General features: G+C 49.3%; 1 protein-coding gene across 1 annotated transcript in view; it reads left to right on the top strand.

The window, feature by feature from the left end:
* The window catches only part of STK10 (serine/threonine kinase 10), a 149,318-nt gene that overhangs the window by 19,831 nt on the left and 117,429 nt on the right, over nt 1-12,058 (top strand). The gene's annotated exons all lie outside the window — the stretch shown is intronic.

Raw genomic sequence — 12,058 nt, 5'->3', positions numbered from 1 at the left:
CTGGGCTCTAAACTCAAGCCCATGTCAGCTGGCCACCCCGGCTCTGTGTCTGCTGTCCTCAGATCACCCCCTTTGGCTTTATGTTGGGCCCTTTTCCTGCACATAGTCAGTTCTGCTGTGACCCTGGTTTTCTCTGGGGCCAGATTTTCTCTCTCCTAAATAGAGTCACAGCCCTTCCTGCGATTGACAGCATTCATCACCATGCGAAGATTAACTATATTCAGACAGGGACAGAACAGCTGTACGTTGTGTGACACCCAGACCAAGCCCTGCTTTGGTTCCAGTGGCCTGAACCATATTTGATACATGCCTGGCACGGCCGTCCAGAATAAAGTCTGGGAAATAGGAACCCTGAGCCCTGACTGCCCCGTTCTTTGGCTCTGACCCACACCCAGGCTTTTCATCTGACAGGTCAGCTGGGAGCCTTCGCTCACGCCTGCCACCCAGCCAGGTTGCTAGGAGACTTCCCTAGCAAATGATCGTTGGGTGGGGTTCCTCTGCTGATTCCTTGCACATGTCCCCTTTTGCTTTCTAGAAAAAGAAACCCATGTTTCTGAGGCTGGGTCTGGGACAGTGGAGTGAGTTGTAGATACCCCCTTACCTCTGAAGAGGCATTTTCAGAGGGCTGGGGCTGAACTTTCTACAGTGATGGAAGTGTTTGTATGTACCTGCTCTGTTCAATACGGTAGCCACAGTGTGGGAGTGCATGAAATGTGGCTAATGCAACTGAGGAACTACATTTTTGTTTCATATCTATTAATTTAAGTAGCCAAGTGCGGCTAGTCGCTGCTGTATCAGACAGTGCAGCTCATGTGAGTTCCGGAAGAACGAGGGTGTCTGTCTCTGGAACGTTTAAGGCAAGGTCGGATGAAGTGGTCTCTTTCTATGTGGGAGGCTTCTGTGCACCTGCCCCAGTCTGCCCTCACTGGGACCCCTGTGGATAATTGCCAGATGTCACTGGGTAAAAATTCTCTTTATAAACTGCTCGACTCCATTATGCTGTGTTTTAGCTCGTCCTTGTCCATAGGCACATGCAGTTTTCCCAAAGGAAAATTGTAGCCTCGTTACCATTTCATTATCCTGTTTTGCTATTTACCATTATGGCTTAAGGATTTTTTCTCATTACTGTATTATCTTCTTGTTTATCATTTAAGGGTTACTTAATATCCCATTAAGTTAATTGAAGCATTGTGTTTAGGTGATTTCACCTTTTTTCCATTATTATGGACTAATATAAACTGAACATGATCCTAGTACATTTCTTTTGTCTTTTTTTTTTTTTTGAGACACAGTCTCGCTCTGTGCCCAGGCTGGAGTGCAGTGGCACGATCTCGGCTCACCACAACCTCTTCTTCCCAGGTTCAAGCGATTCTCCTGCCCCAGCCTCCCAAGTAGCTGGCACTACAGGTGCGTGCCATCATGCTCGGCTAATTTTTGTATTTTTAATATAGACGGATTTCTACCTAGTTGGCCAAGGCCTCGAATCCTGACCTGATCTGGGTTCACTGCCTCCCAGTGTTAATTACAGGCATGAGCCACCATGTGCCCAGCCGGGATTGTCTTTTTTTTTTTTTTTTGAGACGAGTCTCGGCTTGTTTGTGGCTGGAGTGCAGTGGGGCCGATCTCAGCTCACTGCAAGTCTCCCGGCTCACGCATTCTCCTGCCTCCAGAGAAGACCATGCCTCGCCACCTCGGCCTGGGCTATTTTTGTATTTCTTTAGTAGAGACTGGGTTTCACCCTGGGTTAGCCAGGATGGTCTGCATCTGACCTTGTGATCCACCGCTCCTGCCTCCCAAAGTGCTGGGATTACAGGCTGGCCACCGCTACCGCCCCATTGTCTTCTTTTTTAAAAGTATTTCCTGGCCTTAAATTCTCAGGAATGAGGGACAATAGGCTGAAAAAGTATTTTCATGACTTTTAAAACCAAGCTAAGGTTGGTTCTTTGGAAAGATTTGAAGTAGCTTATTCTTGGTCCCAAGCAATGAGTTCACTCCCATTTACTACGCTAGTTCTCTGCTGGGCGGGGGGTTGTCACAACTGCATGCTTTTGCTAATTTATTAAGTATAAAATGATCCTTTCCACTTTTTTGGAGGAAGATTCTTTTGGCAGAAGAATTCCATAGTTTCTGTTGGCCTGTGTCCTACACGTTTTCCATGTAGGTCTCCAAATCCTAAATTATCAGTCAACTCTTTGGTGAGGTCTCAGTGAATGTCATCTTATAGATTATGGTGGGCTTGGGAATGAAGGTGGCCCTTGATACACATGTGTTGTGTGGGGAGGCACTCCTCTGGATATCTGTTCCTTGCTGGAACACCCCCAGAGAGAGGGAACTCATCTCCTTCTTGGTGGCAAATGGCAGGAATCCAAAAGGGAGTTTATTGGCTCATGCAACTGAGAAGTCTATGGTAGAGTCTGCCTTCAGGTACGGCTGTCTCCAGGTGTTCCTCAGAGCCAGGAGCACTCCATTTGTGAGCCCTGCCTCTGCCATCTTGGCCTTACCCTCCGGCAGCCACTCTGAAGGAGTGAAAAGATAGGCTGCAAGACCCTCCAGCCTTATCATGCTACCGATTTAGCAGCGCCAGAGAAAGAAAAAGCTGCTTTCCTGATAACTTCAGCAAAAATGCAAACAACTGACTGGGCGCCATGGCTCATGCCTGTAATCCTAGCGCTTTGGGAGGCCGAGGCGGGTGGATCACTGGAGGTCAGAAGTTCGAGACCAGCCTGACCAACAGGGAGAAACCCTGTCACCACTAAAAATACAAAAATAGCCGGGCGTGGTGGTGCCTGCCTTTAATCCCAGCTACCGGGGAGGCTGAGGCAGGAGAATCACTTGAATCCGGGAGGCAGAGGTTGTGGTGAGCCGAGATCATGCCGTTGCACTCCAGCCTGGGCAACAAAGAGCGAAACTCCAGCTCAGAAAAAAAAAAAAAAAAGCAAACAACCAAAAACAAATTTAAAGAGCTGTCCAGGCACGACCCTGTTGGCCTGCCTTGGGACCATGCCCAGGCATCTCTGAACCAATGACCGTGGCAAGTTTCATTTTCAGGCACCCTTGGTTCAGTCCTCTGATTGGCTGGGCCTGGGGTATGCCCCTGGCCCAGGGAGAGGTCAGCTCGCTATGAATCCCTTGCACTCAGAGCGAGGGAGAGGCAGTGTCCAAAGGCAACTAGAGTTTTTTTTTTTTTTTTTTTTTTGAGATGGAGTTTCGCTCTTGTTGCCCAGGCTGGAGTGCAATGGTGCAATCTCGGCTCACTGCGACTTGCGTTTCCCAGGTTCAAGCAATTCTCCTGCCTCAGCCTCCCGAGTAGCTGGGATTACAGGCATGCACCACCACGCCTGGCGAATTTTGTATTTTTTTTTTAGTAGAGACGGGGTTTCTCCATGTTGAGGCTGGTCTTGAACTCCTGACCTCAGATGATCTGCCCACCGCGGCCTCCCAAAGTGCTGAGATTATAGGCGTGAGCCACCGCGCCTGACCGGCAACTAGAGTTTTGAATCCACAAGGGGGAATGGATGCTGGCCAAGTCCCCTACTGCTCCTCAGCCCCAGGGTCAATTTCCCAGCAGCTCCAGCGGCTCCCAGGCCTGAGGTTAGGAGTGCCCCCAGGAACAGGCCCCTCTAGGCTCTTTGCTCTTGTGTTCTCATTTACTCTTCTTGAGACATACCTGTGTCACAGATGAGACAAGTGTCACAGATTGGACCCTGGTCTCCGCATTCGCCTTGGTGGACTCAGTTTCCTCATCTGCAGAGTAGGGTTGGGGAGCTGGGTTAAGGAGGGGTGGCTAAAGTTTTCTCATTTTCCTGAGGTCTGTGATATCCGTTATTTCCCGGGAGGAGGCGGGAGCAACACACTGATCCGTGGGCAGTCAGGAGGGAAGGGGATGGCCTGGGAGTGGGTCCCCTGCTGGCCTCTGTGTGGCTGACTCTCAGGAAGCCCCCAACCCCTGACTGGGCTGACTGGGCCCCTTGGGTGAAGCAGTGCCCCCGGCTGGGAGGGTTGTCCCCACCTCCTCCGGGCTGGGCCCCTTGCGGGCACAAGAGGGAGGATTGTTCCCACAGAGGTGCTTGGGCCAGAAAACACAAGTGGCCACTGTGTATCTGCTCACAAGGGTGTGGGCTGAGGCGTTAGTCACTGCCGGCCAGCAGTGGAAGGCTGGGCCGAGGCTCCCCTCATCGTGCGCTGGAACCCGGCCTTGCCTCAGCCGGTGGGAGAGACGGACGTCAGAGGTCATAGACAGCCACTTGTTCTTTATGCTGTTCCTTGCCTGCCAACTCCCACGTGGGCCTCATCTACTTGGACCACCCTTAGCTTTCCAAGACTCACCCACTCCCTAAGACGGCCCTCATCAGAGCGGGAAGAGAGCTGGACATCATTTCACCATCCATCCTCCCCCATATAGTGGGGAGACTGAGGCCCAGACGGGACTTTTGCAGAATATGCAGGCATCTCTGGCAAAACTGTCAGAGACATGGAATTTGAACCCACATTGGCCGGAATTCAATTCCTAATCCTTTGAACCTGCTATGTGACCTTGGGCAGGCGACTTCATCTCTCTAAGCATCGGTTTTCTTATATATAAAATCAAGCCCTTAATAGACAGTTGTAAAAGTTAATTGAAGGGATCAAACTGTCTTCTCATGTCCTCTCTCAGCTTTAGCGCCTCAGACCTAGTTTGATTTTCAGGCCTCCTTAGGGGCAGGATGGCTTTAGGCTGGAGGCTAGAAGTCAAGGAGGGCTTGCAGCAATGTCGGCTGTCTCAGCAATTGTTCTGAGAATGCATTTCATTGGCTGACTTGATCACGTGCCAATTTTTTTTTTTTTGTTTGTTTGTTTTGTTTTTTAAGACAGAGTTTTGCTCTTGTTGCCCAGGCTAGAGTGCAATGGCATGATCTTGGCTTACTGTAACCTCTGCTTCCTGAGTTCAAGTGATTCTCCTGCCTCAGCCTCCTGAGTAGCTAGGGTTACAGGCATGTGCCATCACGCCCAGCTAATTTTTGTATTTTTAGTAGAGATGGGGTTTCACCATGTTGGCCAGGCTGGTCTCAAACTCCTGACCTCAGGTGATCCACCTGCCTCAGCTTCCCAAAGTTCTGCGATCACAGGTGTGAGCCACCGCACCTGGCCACGTGCCTATTCTTGAGCCAATCACTGTGACCAGAAGGAGTGCAGTATTCTGATTGGCCAAGATGAGTCCCTACCCACTTCTAGATATTGTCATTTAGGGACTGGAAATGAGGGCAGGTTGGCCTCTGCTGAAGAAAAATCAGGGAAGGGTGAATTATGATATGGGAGGGCAGTGATTCCCTCATGCAAATTTTCCTCGGCAGAAACTGCTTGTCTTGTTCACTAGAATTTAGCCAAATAAATAATGGTTGAATGAATGAATAGGGAATAAGCTGCTTCCCGGCAGCGTGGTGTAGTGAACACTAGGCCGGGAGTCAGGAAGCCACTGGGACAGCTCACAGTCCTGCTGGATTCCCAGGCCTCAGTCTGCTCGCTTGGGAAATGGGCAGCAAGGCTAACGCTGGCCTTCAAGGTGTGTTGGTGGATGACATTCTGGCTGCCTGAGCACTCCTGAGCTGCAGGCACTCCTTTGCTGTGAGTGGTTGCTATTGGCTGTGATTGTCATTCATCTTTAACAAAGGGAGAAAGAATGGGGAGTACTGGATAGTCTTCAGGAAAGGTCTTTGGGGGAAATGTTTTAGAGCTAAGGAAGGCTTGAATTTGGATCCAGCCTTCACCCTCCACCCCTACTCGCTGTGTGACCTGAGGCACATCACCCCACCTCTCTGAATCTTTTTCCTCATCCGTAAACTGGCAATCATATTTGTCTTTAAGGGCTAGATGGAGGATGAAGTGAGAAATTCCGTTTCAGTCCCGTCCTGGAACACAGAGAGCACTCAGTGTCAGCTGTTTTTATCATCAGCAGTATTACATCCCCTGTGGCCTCAAGGTGATGGATTGCTGCCTCAACGAGGCTTTGAAAGAATTTAATTTTGGCCAAGTCACTTTTTGGTCCACGGTTCCTACTAACCTCTGTCTGGCAGGTTCTGGTCTCTGTGGAATCTGAGTGAGGTGCTGGGTAGCGGGTGTGCCTTGTGTTGACACTGGCACTGGCTGGGGCCTGGCTGTCTGGTCAATGCTGCCTTTCAGGATGGTGGGCAAGGCAAGGTTTGTGCACTCCTGGAAAATGGTCCCCCCTGGGCCTTCTCCACCCTCAGGAGAAAACATCCCTTTTCAGGAAACCCAGGTAAAGGTGACATGTGGCCTTCTTTCCAGCTCTCAGGACTGAAAGATGAATGATTGAAGGGGGGCCGTTGGCCAGCTCAGCTTGGTCAAGGTAGTTGCCTTGGTCACTGGCCCGGCTCTAGCCACTCCACTAAGCCCTCAACCTTCCTCTCAGGAAAGGAGCAGAGCTGGCCTAACCTCTCTTCTGGGTTTGGAGAGGAGGGAGAGGAGGAGTAGGAAGAGAAAGAGGAATGTGTGCAGAAGGAAAGGATTCTTTGCCAGACCTCTGGTCGGGATGTACAAAAATCAGCTTTACAAGGAACGAAAAGGCAGGGACACAATCAGTTAAGACTGTGTGTGTGTGTGTGTGAGAGAGAGAGAGAGAGAGCGAGAGAGCGAGTGAGCGCACTGAATAACTTAATTGATGGGTTGCTAAAGCATTCTAAACAAGCTTTTTTTTTTTTTTTTTTGAGACAGAGTCTTGCTCTGTTGTCCAGGCTGGAGTGCAGTGGCGCAATCAGCTCACTGCACCTCCACCTTCCGGATTCAAGCAATTCTCCTGCCCCAGCCTCCCTAGTAGCTGGGATTACAGGCACCCACCACACTGCCTAGCTAGTTTTTGTATTTTTAGTAGAGATGGGGTTTTACCGTGTGGGTCAGGCGGGCTCCCAACTCCTGACTTCAGGTGATCCCCCCTCCCCGACCTCCCAAAGTGCTGGGATTACAATCGTGAGCCACCGTACCTGGCCTAAACAAACTGTCAAAATTGAGTTTAGGGGAGAAGACCCCACAGAGTTAGAGCCACGTGAGCTGGTAAATCCTAGGACAAGGCTCTGGAAAATGGCCCATCATGAAATTTCCTTCCCTGAACTGGGCTCCTGGGCCCGATACGGGAGGCATCCCAGACTCTGGCGTGCAAGGAACGTGGATGGAGGAAGAATGTGGCCACCAAGAGTGTGCACACCTGGGCATGGGACTGCCTTAGTTCCAAGCCCACTCTGCCGCCTCATTCCTCGGGTACTCTGCCTCGGGTGGGTCTCCTCATCTGTCTGTGAGATACTGATAGCACCATATTGTAGGGTGGTCCAGGAGATAAATGCACTAACACATATAAGCAGCACAGACTAGTACTGCATAACAAATGACATATTATTATCACTACATGGGATCCTGGGGACTTTGCAGCTCAGTTGATGAAAGAAATACTGATCTAAACTGAGAATGAGTGTACAGAAAGCAAATGTGCAGAGAATTTGCCTGCTTGCTCCACTCCTCAGTATTTTTTTTATTATTTTTTTGAGACGGAGTCTCACTGTGTCACCCAGGCTGGAGTGCAGTGGCGTGATCTCGGCTCACTCTAGTCTCCGCCTCCTGGTTTCAAGTGATTCTCCTGCCTCAGCCTCCCGAGTAGTTAGGACTACAGGCGTGCACCACCACGCCAGGCTAATTTTTTGTATTTTTAGTAGAGACGAAGTTTCACCATGTTGGCCAGGCTGGTCTCAGACTCCTGACCTCAAGCAGTCCACCCACCTCGGCCTCCCAAAGTGCTGGGATAGCAGGCGTGAGCCACCATGCCTGTTGCTTCCTTCCAGAAGGCTCCTTGGTGGGGTTAGGTGCCCTCTCCCTCACCCCATCATAAGCATGCTGTCTCGTCACTCTCAGTAGAGGGCTGTGAGAGGGTCGCTCTGTGTCTGTATTGTGGGCGCCCTGTGCAGGGCTGGCCCAGTAGTGCTCTGTTAAGTGTCTGTTGGCATCTGGTCTTAGAGGCTTCTAAGTGGTGGAGATTATAGGGAGACCTTGTACGGTGGCTTAAAGTTTGGAGAATTTTGACGTTAGAGGATCCAGATGCAAATTCTGGTGCCACTCCCGTAGTTCCAATCACATTTCCCCTCTAAACCTGGACATGCACATCCATCTGTGGAATGGGGGAAACCTCAAGCCTCAGGTCCCTGTGATGACAGGAATGAATGCACATTGTCGTCCATGGGCGCTAGATGTGCAGGAATAACTTGGCCAGCCGGAATTCCGGGTGTAGTCAGGTTCCAGAGTTGTTATGGAAGGCAAGGGTGGAGCATGATCAATATTATCGTTAGGACGGCGCTGTGGTGGAGACTAAGCTCTGATGTGTTCATTCAGTCCAGAGGAGCTCGTTTTCCCTGTGCTTTGCAATAGATTGCTGGTTAAGGTCTCCGGATGAGCAGCGGGCTTTTAGGGGCCTTTTTTTTTTTTTTTTTTTCCCCCCCGAGATGGCGTCTCACTCTGTCACCCAGGCTGGAGTGCAGTGCTGCGATCTCAGCTCACTGCAGCCTCCACCTCCCAGGTTCAAGCAGTTCTCCTGCCTCAGCCTCCTGAGTAGCTGAGATTACAGGCATGTGCCACCATGCTTGGCTAATTTTTGTACTTTTTAGTAAAGACGGGGTTTTGTCTTGTTGGCCAGGCTGGTCTCGAATTCCTGACCTCAGCTGATCCGCCTACCTTGGCCTCCCAAAGTGCTGGGATTACAGGCATGAGCCACCGCACCTGGCTAGGGGCCATTTTGTAGGGAAATGTGTTTGTGTGTGTGTGTGATTTCTTTCTTTCTTTTTTATTTATTTATTTATTTTGAGACAGAGTTTTGCTTCGTTGTCCAGTCTGGGGTTCAGTGGTGCCATCTTGGCTCACTGCAACCTCTGCTTCCCGGGTTCAAGCAATTCTTGTGCCTCAGCCTCCTGAGTAGCTGTGATTATAGGCGCCTGCTACCACGCCCAGCTGATTTTTTGTATTTTAGTAGAAACGAGGTTTCGCCATCTTGCCTAGGCTGGTCTCAAACTCCTGAGCTCAGGCAATCCGCATGTCTCGGCCTCGCAAAGTGCTAGGATTACAGGCATGAGCCACTGTGCCTGGCTGTTTTTTTTTTTTTTTTTTTCTGTCACCCAGGCTGGAGTGCAGTGGCAAGATCTCAGCTCACTGCAGCCTCCGTCTCCTGGGCTCAAGCGATTCTCCCACCTCAGCCTCTCAAGCAGCTGGGACTACAGGTTCATGCCATCACGCCCGGCTAGTTTTTGCATTTTTTTTTTTTTTGTAGAGGCGGGATTTCGCTCTGTTGCGTGGGCTATTCTTAAACTCACGGACTCAAGCAAGCCACCCGCCTCGGCTTCCCAAATGCTGGGATTATAGGCCTGAGCCACTGCGCCCAGCCGTGTGTACTTGTTCAACACCAGAACCCCACGCAGCACAGTGGGTGAGGTGCCTGCTGCAGCATTCCCCACTGACGCCGCCGCACGACCCGTGGGGAGCTGTGGGTCCTCACCTCCCATTTCCCAGACGCCAGCTCCTGTGTGCAATGGGGTGGGATTGCCTGCTCCATTTATGTGGTTATTTCTCTCTCTTTTGAATTGTGGTAAAATATACAGAACATCATATTTACCATTTTGGCCAATTGTAAGTGTAAATTTAATGGCATTAAATCATTCACAAGTGTGTAGCCATCACCACTGTCTACACCTCAAAGTTTTTATCCTCTACAAAAACTCTGTACCCACTAAACAATAACTCCCCATTTCCCCTTTCTAACCCCTGGAAACCTCTATTCTACTTTGCACTTCTATGATTTCAGCTACTCTGGCTACTTCAGGTGAGTGGAATTATACAATATGTATTATTTTGTGTCTGGCTTATTTCACTTTACATAATGTTTTCAGGATTCATCCGTGTAGCTTGTGTCAGAATTGCCTTCCTTTTGATTCCTTTTTCTGGTGGAATATTTTAGTGTGTGGATATACCACATTTTGTTTATGCATTCATTTTTTTTTTTTTTTTTTTGAGGTGGAGTCTCACTCTGTTATCCAGGCTGGAGTGCAGTGGTGTGATACCAGCTCACTACATCCCCTGCCTCCTGGGTTCAAGTGATTCTACTGCCTCAGCCTCCTGAGTAGCTGGCATTACAGGCGCACACCACCAAACCCGGCTAATTTTTGTGTTTTTAGTGAGATGAGGTTTCACCATGTTGGCCAGGCTGGTCTTGAACTCCTGACTGACCCCAAGTGATCTGCCTGCCTCGGCCTCCCAAATATTCTTTCTTTTTTTTTTTTTTTTTTTTTGAGACGGAGTCTCGCTCTGTCACCCAGGCTAGAGTGCGGTGGCCGGATCTCTGCTCACTGCAAGCTCCGCTCCCGGGTTTACGCCATTCTCCTGGCTCAGCCTCCCGAGTAGCTGGGACTACAGGCGCTCGCCACCTCGCCCAGCTAGTTTTTTTTTTTTGTACTTTTTAGTAGAGACGGGGTTTCACCGTGTTAGCCAGGATGGTCTCGATCTCCTGACCTCGTGATCCGCCCGTCTCGGCCTCCCAGAGTGCTGGGATTACAGGCTTGAGCCACCGCGCCCGGCCCCAAATATTCTTTCATCTATTGATGAACACTTGAGTTGTTTCCACACTTTGGCTACTGCGAGTATATAAATATCTCCCTGAGTCCCTGCTTTGAGCTTTTTTGGGGTGTATACCTATGAGCAGAATTGCTAGGTCCTAGGGTATGTCTATGTTTAACCTTTTGAGAAACTGGCAAACTGTTTTCCATGCTGGCTGCACCATTTTACATTCCCACCAACAATGCACAAGGCTTCTAACTTCTCCAGTCCTCACCAGCACTTGTTATTTTCCATGTTTTAAAATTATAGCCATCTTAGTGTGTGTGGAGTTTTCTTACCCTCTTATTCCTCAGATAAGGGAGACTTGTTTTGTCTAGGTGACGTGCATCTACGAAACAGTTCCACTGTAATGGTGGGCACTTCCTCAGACTGCCTTTTCATTCCACTGTTAATACATATGAAATGTTGCAAATAAACACGTCAAACATTCCTATTAAAAATTTGAACAAATTTTAGGCCAGGCACAGTGGCGTACACCTGTAATCCCAGCACTTTGGGAGGCAGAGATGGGCAGATCACTTGAAGCCAGGAGTTCTAGACCAGCCCAGCCAATATACTAAAACCCTGTCTCTACTAAAAACACAAAATTTAGCCAGGTGTGGTGGTACACACCTGTAGTTCCAGTTCTCAGGAGGCTGAGGCAGGAGAATTAGCTTGAACCTGGAAGGTGGAGGCTGCAGTAAACAGTGATTGTGCCACTGCACTTCAGCCTGGGCTATAGAGTGAGACTCTATCTCAAAAAACAACAAAAAACATATTTTAAAACAGATTAAATTTTTTTTTTCTTTCGGGATGGAGTCTCAGTCTGTCATCCAGGCTGGAGTGCAATGGCGTGGTCTCTGCTCACTGCAACCTCCGCCTCCCAGGTTCAAGCGATTCTCCTGTCTCAGCATCCCCAGTAGCTGGGACTACAGGCGCACGCCACCACACCCAGCTAATTTTGCAGATGGGGTTTCACTGTGTTGGCCAGGCTGGTCTCGAACTCTTGACCTTGTGATCTCCCTGCCTTGGCCTCCCAAAGTGCTGGGATTACAGGTGTGAGCCACTGTGCCCGGCCTAGATTTTAAATTTTAAACAGAGTGAAAGTACCCTTTGAATGCCTCCCTATTTCTGGCCCCTCCCCAGCCTGCTGTCAGGCAGTATCTCTCTTGAGTTTTCCATGTGTTCACAGACGCTTGTGAGCATGTATGAAGGCGTAGTTTTCCATTTTTTTATGCAAAAGTATTGTGCCATTTTTATTGTTCAATGACTTGGGGTTTTTTTTGTTGTTGTTTTTTACTGACCAAATCAACAGTCTTTCCATGTTGGTATTTGTAGAACTGTCTCATTCTTGTATTTTTGTTTATTCCATAGTGTTGTGGGGTGTATTGTACTTACTATTAAGTACAGAAATGATGTGTGGCACTGGCTATTGTTAAGAACA

This window comes from Papio anubis, chromosome 5 (assembly GCF_008728515.1).
Source record: "Papio anubis isolate 15944 chromosome 5, Panubis1.0, whole genome shotgun sequence".
Classification (NCBI taxonomy): Eukaryota; Metazoa; Chordata; class Mammalia; order Primates; family Cercopithecidae; genus Papio; species Papio anubis.
This window is presented reverse-complemented; position numbering and strand designations above follow the sequence as displayed.